General features: G+C 42.7%; 1 protein-coding gene and 1 long non-coding RNA gene across 3 annotated transcripts in view; both read left to right on the forward strand.

The window, feature by feature from the left end:
- Positions 1 to 8329, forward strand: part of Rora (RAR-related orphan receptor A) — a 733021-nt gene that overhangs the window by 199332 nt on the left and 525360 nt on the right.
- LOC120094342 (uncharacterized) overlaps positions 1 to 8329 on the forward strand; it is a 235481-nt gene that overhangs the window by 166544 nt on the left and 60608 nt on the right. Inside the window, exon 1 of the long non-coding RNA XR_005488663.2 lies at positions 1 to 8112. This exon is cut by the window's left edge and continues 166544 nt beyond it. This is a non-coding gene — a long non-coding RNA (uncharacterized LOC120094342). The remainder of the gene's footprint in view (positions 8113 to 8329) is intronic.

An 8329-nucleotide genomic window follows, 5' to 3' on the forward strand; every position in this document is an offset into this window, starting at 1 on the left:
TCTGGGCTATGTATTTTTAGCCCAGTATCCAAAAAAGTGTGAGCCACACTGGTTGAATATGGTGTGAACCTCTTGGAACTGTGTCCCTGTCATTCTGAGTGCTTTGTGCATGCTGCCTGCAATGTTGCTAACTACTAAGTTAACTGGAGTATTCTATGTGGATAGATAGACCATTGTTGAAGCATTTGAATACAGCTTTTATGAAGTCTGTCCTTTCCCAGTATACTCCCCTGTGATGTAAAAAGATACTGTTTTAGGGACAAATCCTGCTAGATAATAAGGGATTAAAGGACTATTCTCAGCAGGGCATGGGAGGAAAAACTTCTTTCAGTTGTTCAGAAGGGAGGTAAGAGCAGCACCCTAAACATCTCTGTATCATACACAACCATCTGTGTATAATCTTCTACATGGGGATGCCATCGAGGTCTGCCAGATGGCTCAGTCTGTAAAGTGCTTGCAATGTGAGCATAAGAACCCCACATTTCATCTCCACAATGCACTTAAAAATCTAGTGTAGTGTTGTGCACTTGTGATCTCCACACTGGAGAGAGAGAAGTGACGACAGGAGGCACCCTGGGGCAAGCTGGCCAGCCAGTCTGAAAGATACAGCCAGTGAGAGACTAAGTCTCAAAATCAAGGTCAGTGGCTCCCTAGGAACAGCACTTGAGGTTGACCTCTGGCCTCCACACGTGCACACACAGAGGGGCACACATACATACACGTATATACATAATAATACATACATACAGTCACACATATTCTCATACAAATATCTATGCACACACATGCACACACAGAGACACACACTGGCTTCTAACCATTTCTGAGGTTCACCTTCTTTCTCAGTCACTACCATGAAGGAACAAGAAGTAACTGATTTACCCTTTCGTGCATTTGTCCTTTATGATCATGTGCATGTGCCGGTCACACATTTACAGATTTCCCTCCTTCCCTTCTTTTATGTAGAGACAGAATCATACTATATCACATACTTGTATTATTTCATACAGCAATGCATCATCACACCTATGCAGGAGTAGCTAGAGCTCTAACCCTTACCCCCATCTGAATTTACTGATTTTGTGTGTATGATGTATATGTGTGTTGTATATGCGATATGGGTGATGTGTATGTGATGTGTATGTATTTGATGTGTATGTGTTTGATGTGTATGTGATATGTGTATGTGTTGTATGTCTGTGATATATTTGTATGATGTGTGTGCAGTGGATGCATATATGATGTGGGTATAAGTTATATGTGTGTAGTCTGTTTGTGTATGTTCATACATGTAGGCACACATGTGCCACAGCCTGTGTGTGGAGGTCGGAGGACAACCTCCCATGCCAATCCTTGTCCCCCAGTTTGTTTGGGTCAGAGTCTCTTGGAACTCACTGCTGCACACAGCCAGCTAGCTGCCATGAGCTTCTTCCTACTCTCTTGTCTCTGCCTCTCCTCCCATGCCCATGACACAGAACCCAAAGATCACAGATGTGAGCTGCCGTCCCCACATGTTAAGTATGTTCTGGGTACCCCTATTCAAATTGTGAGGCTTGAACAGCAAGCACTCACTCACTGGACCAGCTTCCCAGCCCTGCTGAAATGAGGGTTGTTAATACCTCATATGTGAAATCCAGAATACATATAGCCACATTGCATTTCATGACTTTAGCAACACTATTCCAGGACGATGGTTACTTGCTGAGCTAAGTCAACTGTCAGTTCAAATATATATCTGAGTTAAAACCAGAGCACAGAAAGGTCCCCACTGGGTGTAGAGCATAATAGAACCAACTCAAATAAATGAACTAGAGGCATTATCTGTTGTGGACCTTGATGGGGATGAAGAGATAGGGTGTCCTTCACCCTCGTGCTGAAATGAGAAAGATGGAGAATCACACTGTTAGACATACCTTATCGTTCCCCTGAGCTAGGTTCCAGAAAGAGTCTTTCTAGTTCCAGCTAACTAATAATACTTTGGTTTTCATATAATAATATGATTCCTTTTCTTATCCTTTGCCATTGCTTAAAGGTTGTCAAGAGGCTAAAAATGAGGAAATAAGTTTAATTTAGTTCATTAAAGAGTCACCTATTCCCATGACATTTTAAGCAGTGTCTTTTAAAATCTAGTGAGACATATGTGTGTGAATGCGTGTGTGTGTGTGTGTGTGTGTTTGTGCATGTGTGTGCCTGTGCATGTATGAACGTGTGTATGTTACAGAGGAAAATCTACTCTCCAAAGTGCTTACAGCCAGAACTATTTCTGGCTTGAGATTTACTTTTGGATTCGGGAATTTCTGCATTATATAATGAGCTGTCTTGAGGATAGGAGCCAAGCCTAAACAAAAATTCATTTACATTTTATATACACCTGATAAACACAGCCTAAGGGCAGTTTAATATATTTTTAGTAAGCCTACATTTTTCCTGTGACCTGTCACATGAGATAAACCATGAAATATCCACTTGTAGCTGATGACATGTTGGGACTCAAAAAACACCAGGGTTTTTGAAATCGTTAACATCCATACCCTGAACTGAACACTTTCATAAGCTTATGGGTATATCTTTAAATGTTCTGTAATTGTCATTAAGGGCTTGAAAAAAATGTACAGATGACAAGATAGTATAAAGCAGTGGCTCTTAGCCTGTGGGTTGTGACCCCTTTGGGGTTGCACATCCGATGTCCTGCGTATCAGATATTTACAAGACAATTCACAACAATAGCAAAATTAGTTATGAAATAGCAATAGAAATCATTTTATGGTTGGGGGACGCCACAACATGAGGAACTGGAGTAAAGGGTCACAGCTCTAGGAAGGATGAGAACCACTACTATAAAACAAAAGTTGTCAGTTATATCAATGGAAACAATTCATTTTTGAGACAGGGTCACTAGCCTGGAGCTCACCAGTTTGGTTGGGCTGCTCGACCAGCAAGTCCCAGAGAACCAATGACCTATATGGAATAACATGTGGATTCTGAATCTAGGTTTGTTTTATTATTATTATTATTATTATTATTATTATTATTATTATTATTAATTTGGATCCTGGGAATTGAACGCAGGTGCTCACACTTGCACAACCAGCATTGTACCAACTGTGCTGGCTACCCAGCTCCAGAATGAGCTTTTGACCATATGATTCCTGTTCCTCTTCCCACTGCTTCCTTAAAACCTTCACTGGAATCCGTCCCGGGTTAGGACAGGCAATGCATTGACACAGACACAGGACCCCCTGGAGCTTCTCCCTGCTCTTCTGCCCTTGGCCTGATCTCATGGCCAACAAGCCCTATGACATGCCATTGTGCATGTCCCTATGACATGCTCCCTCTAAGGACATGACCTAGGCCCCTCAGCCCATCACCTCCCTGGTGTTGTTCACTAGCTTTATAGATTATGGTGTCCACTTCAGACAACTTGTTAAAGCACATAACTCACTGTTCCCAGTGTGTTCACAATGGTGTATTACCATAGCCGTGATTCCATTTGAGAGTATTATCATCACTGCCCAGAAGTGACTTGACCCCGATCAGCAGTCCCTCTTCATGCCTGTCCCTTAGCTCTTACTTTTCATCCTTGGCCCTCACCACCACTATTCCCCATACCCTGCTCTAGATAATCAACAACCTACTTCGTGTCCCTATAGACCTCTCTGTTTGGGATGTTTTATACAAACGAATCACACAGTTTCACCTAGCCTTTCATTTGTGTGGCAGTGTGAACCCACATCCATTTTCTCTTTGAGGCTGACTGTACTTCACTGTACAGTTGTACCCCCTATTTCTCTACCTGTTTGTCAGAGGATAGATATTTGGGCCAGTCTTCCCACCTTGAGTCAGGCATCCCTTTCTCAGACATGCTCCCTGACGCACCTGCAACTTCCTGTCCTGGGTCTCTCTCTAGCATCGTCATTTATGAGTGCGGTGTTACCTTTATGTGCAGGATTCTCGCTCTAGTTTAATGTTGGTGTCTTCTCCCGACAATGAAGTAGAGTGTGGAAAGGCTGTGTCTGTTTAGAATTACTTCATGATATCCCAGCATCTACCACAGGGTGCTGTATACAATGGGGCTCTAGATATTTGTTGAATAAATTAGTCTTAATTCTGCTCATTAAAGCAAGACAGGTTTTGGCAGACTGGATATCGGGACCATTTGTCTAACTTTCCTTGCCGTGTGACCTGCTCACTGTGGATGGGAAAGGTACCCCACAACCAACTTAGCTCTCTGTTCCTCTTGCCTCCAGCAGGCCTTAACCCATATATTTTCTAATAAAACCCAGCATTTCTAATAGATAGTATTTGAGTTAGGTTACAACAAATGGAGACATAATTACAAGAGGCAAAAGTGGAGAACCACGCTGAAATGAAACTCACTGGCACAGCTGAGGAGATGAAAAGAAAAGAGAAATCAAATTCCTCTGGCCTACGTCCATCAGTATTGGGAAACAAACAAAAAAATTAAAACGAGCTTCCTCTTTGCCATTCATGTGTTTTTGCTTGGGTTGTGGCTTTTCATGATCCCCCTTGTCTCGCTGTAGACATTTCTGGTGGGCTTCAGCTTGGTGGAGTTGTGGTTTCTCCCAACTACATGCCAGGCATCACTTGTTGCTAGTTTGCAGCTGAACTCCACTGAGGCTCAAGAAGAGATCGACTTGGCCTTTGTGCCTAGTACTCTCTAGTGACCAATCCCACGTTAACAACCACTGTCTGTTGGGGAAGCTACAGCTCTCCTTTTAGCTGGGAAGTCTGAAGAAGACAGTTGGAGTGGAAAAGTAAAAACCTGTTAGAAACATTGCCAGGATTAAAAAACAAAACCAAAGACCAAAACCCAAAAACTTTTGCTATAACAGCACAGAGGCTAAAAGTGCTCAGCCTTGAAAGTTCTGCCATTTCTGGGTTTAATGTGTTTCTTTCTCCGAACCCTGGCTTTATTTTTTTTAAATCAGAGTAATCCTATCAAGTCTCACTAATATAGTTAGGGATCAAATGAAACAAAATAAATAAAACTTGAAGCCAATGCCAGACAGGAAGTAGGAGCAATAAATAAATTAAACCACTTCCTCTTTCATTTCTTCGACTTCTAAATTCCCTTGTGAATGAATGGCTTCAGCAGGAAGTTTTGGCCAGCCTCCCCCGCTAGGACTTCTTCCAGCCAAGACAAGAGAAAAACTGAGTAGCAGGAAGTTAGAATATTTATCAGAAATAGGAACTTCAATCTCACCTAGAAGATTCTTCATTGGGGGAATGTGAAATCAGGCAACACTCTTGGAGAATAGACATGAATACTAATGACAAATGACAGACACTTGCTCACACTGGACTCCTAGTCAATAGAAAAGATAAATAGGCATCTTTAGTTTAGTGCAGGTTAGCTCACTGCCTATCAGATATACTGATGTAGTTGAATGGGGGAAATTCGATGTGTCTGCAGGCCTGAAGCTTTCAAACTTCCTACTTGTGACGCAGGAAGTCAGACTTCTAGCAGTCAGCAAACAGCCTCACTCTTAACTGCAGTTTAATTTCTAGGGTGACAGATCACTACAGTTGATGAGGCCAAGTCTCTGCTTAAATAGTTAAGTCATTGTTCTAATGTACAAAATGTAGCTGTCCCAAGAACTGTCCCCAAGCATAAGAGGTTGCCTGTCATTGGTACCTGCTCTGTCTGTCTGTCTGTCTGTTTGCTTGCTTGCTTTATTCTCATTCCTGTAAGTTTGTGGGCATGGAATGTGTGTGCAGGTGACACTAGAAGCCAGAAGAGAGTGTTGGCTCCCCTGGAGATGAAGTTACAGGCTGGTTGTGAGCTTTCTAATGTTGATGATAGAAGCTGAACTCAAGCCAGCACTCCCCTCCTCTCCAGGCTTCTAAAGTGCTTACAACAGCACACTACAGACATTCTGACAGTTGCTATCCCAGATGAGTTTTGCCTTCTGGACAAACCCTTCTTATTATTTTGTAGTAAGAATTTGTGAGACCCACAATTACCTGATTTCACTTCTTATGAGGTAATACGTTAAACAGGACAGCCAGCCACTGGCCTCAAGGCTGCTTCCTGCAGGAGTGTCAAATGCTAGGTACAAGGGACACAGGAAAGGGCAAGTATATGTGAGCGTCACTTTACTCCAAGAAACCCACGTCCCCAAGGCTGAAACACATTTTCATAATTCCTTTGTACAGAGAGCAAACAGAATAGCTGCCATTGTAACTCTGCTTCAAGCAATTCTCCAGAATACCATGTACAAAGCAACATCCACTTTGGCAAATCTAATAACCTCATGAACTCCTTGGCTGCTGGGCTAGTCATCTCCATCACTGGAACAATGAACCTGATAAAATTTGGTGCCGCCTCCATTCTAAGGTGGGATGGGGGAGGGGAGCCTGGAAGTGAATGGTTTCTAACTGTGATGGATGAGTTGCTAGGGAGTAAAATTAAATGGTCGGTAATGATTGTGGTAGCTCACAAAGACGGATGCTATTTACGAAAGCTCCGTTTTGCATGTAATCAAACGTCTATTCCCATGAGCTGGGTCATAACTCATATTCTACTTTAATGTTGGTGGGAAATGTGCTTCTCTCTGTGTGTATTATTTTTAGGATGTGTTGTGTTTCCTTGGTGCATACACAATGAGCCTGGAATCCTTAAGGAATGTGTTTAATTTGAAAGTTTCATCCTCTGGGTCTGGTTAATTCAAATACATGGCAAGGAACATTACTGTGGGCCCTGAAAGAATTCCACACCCAGGTCCATGCATAGAGGCTGCCTCAGGCAGGGTCTCCCACACTGAGTTCCATGCACAGAGGTCGCCCCAGGCAGGGCCTCCCACACCAACTTAATGAAAGGGAGCAGGGAGGATTCTTCCTGTCTTAACTGTTTTCTTCGCTTAATTTTCTACATTCATTCTCGACCTTAATAAGCTTGACTTATGTAGAACCAGATTTCTTTTTCTTTTAGACTCTAATGGTTCCTTGAGATTCTAACAGTCATCCCAGAGACCTTTCAGAGTCTGGGATCTTCACCCCAGTAGCTCCAGGATGCCCTCTGTCCTCTGTATTCTCTCTCCCATTTTTAATCTAAAGAGTTTCTGAAGTGCATTTTTTTAAGGTGCTACAAGCTTGATGGAAAGGCTCAAAGGCAGCAGCTTTTGGAAGTGAGCAGGGTTTGCCATGCTGTTTAAGAAGAGGAATCTTTCAGTTGCATGGTTCACAGCCAGGGCCTGGGAACTGGACCCAGCAGACCCTTAAGGGACAGAAGGCTCTGGGACCTGCAATGTCTTGCAGAAAAAAAAAATATTCCGCTAGTAATGGGATAAGAAGCCTTCTTCATAAATTGCATTGGCTATTTTTTTCCTCATGGCTCTTTGCCTGTTTGTTTATTTCCTCCTATAGTACACTCTGTGGAAACCCATAATTCCATAGTCCTCTGGGCAGGGTAATTGGGCATTCTGATCAAAGCTCGTCCAAGTCAGTAGGAGAGCGCTGGGCTCGTGCCTTGTGTGCTTGAGTATGTTAGTGTTTACAAACTGAACCCTGTGTGCTGTTGCTGCTGTATTTTGTATCAGGCCACTGGGAGCTATCAGCTGATGAAGGAGGTGCAGTTAGAGTCATCACCTCATGTAAAACCACGAAGAGGGAGGAGTCCATGCTGGACTGAATGAAAGTGCATCTGGCCCTTACAATATCTTTACACTTGTTTAGTATGCACAAACACCATGGGAAATTGATATCTCAGCTTGGTTTTCTAGCAAAATCCAAGATGAGGATAACTGCATAGCAAGGGGAAATAAATGGATATTAAAAGTTACATCAATGACTCTCAAAGGTTACAGTTTCATGCAACTTTGAAATAAGGAGACACAGACATTGTGCATGGTGCATGGTGTCTTGTCTTTCTTGGCAGGATTCTAAGTAAGATCTTATCTACCCATTTTTTTGCACTAAGTTCAGTTTATCACTAAGGCTTGTTGCTAAGAAATGGGATGCTCTGATAGCACATGTGTTTCTGTCTTGCTGGTCCAATAGCAGATGCATCAACAGTACTGCCATGGAGATCTAAGTGGCCCTGAAAGCTGAGCTCTGTCTCTGAAAACAGAAGAACAATGCTGGTACCATTAGGTGAGCCCCAGCAGCCAAACTCGGAGAGCCCAAATGTATCTTTCTATATCTTCGCAAACTCCGTGGCTAAGTGTACATTTTCACCCATGTTCATTAAATAGCTATGCACTGAGAGCTGCCAATTTGTTTCATTTTTCTGTCAACCGTGCCTCATGCACTGACTCGCTGTGGTTCCAACCATCCCACAAGATGACAATTATTGTTATGGTACTTACAG

This window comes from Rattus norvegicus, chromosome 8, assembly GCF_036323735.1.
Source record: "Rattus norvegicus strain BN/NHsdMcwi chromosome 8, GRCr8, whole genome shotgun sequence".
Taxonomy (NCBI): domain Eukaryota; kingdom Metazoa; phylum Chordata; class Mammalia; order Rodentia; family Muridae; genus Rattus; species Rattus norvegicus.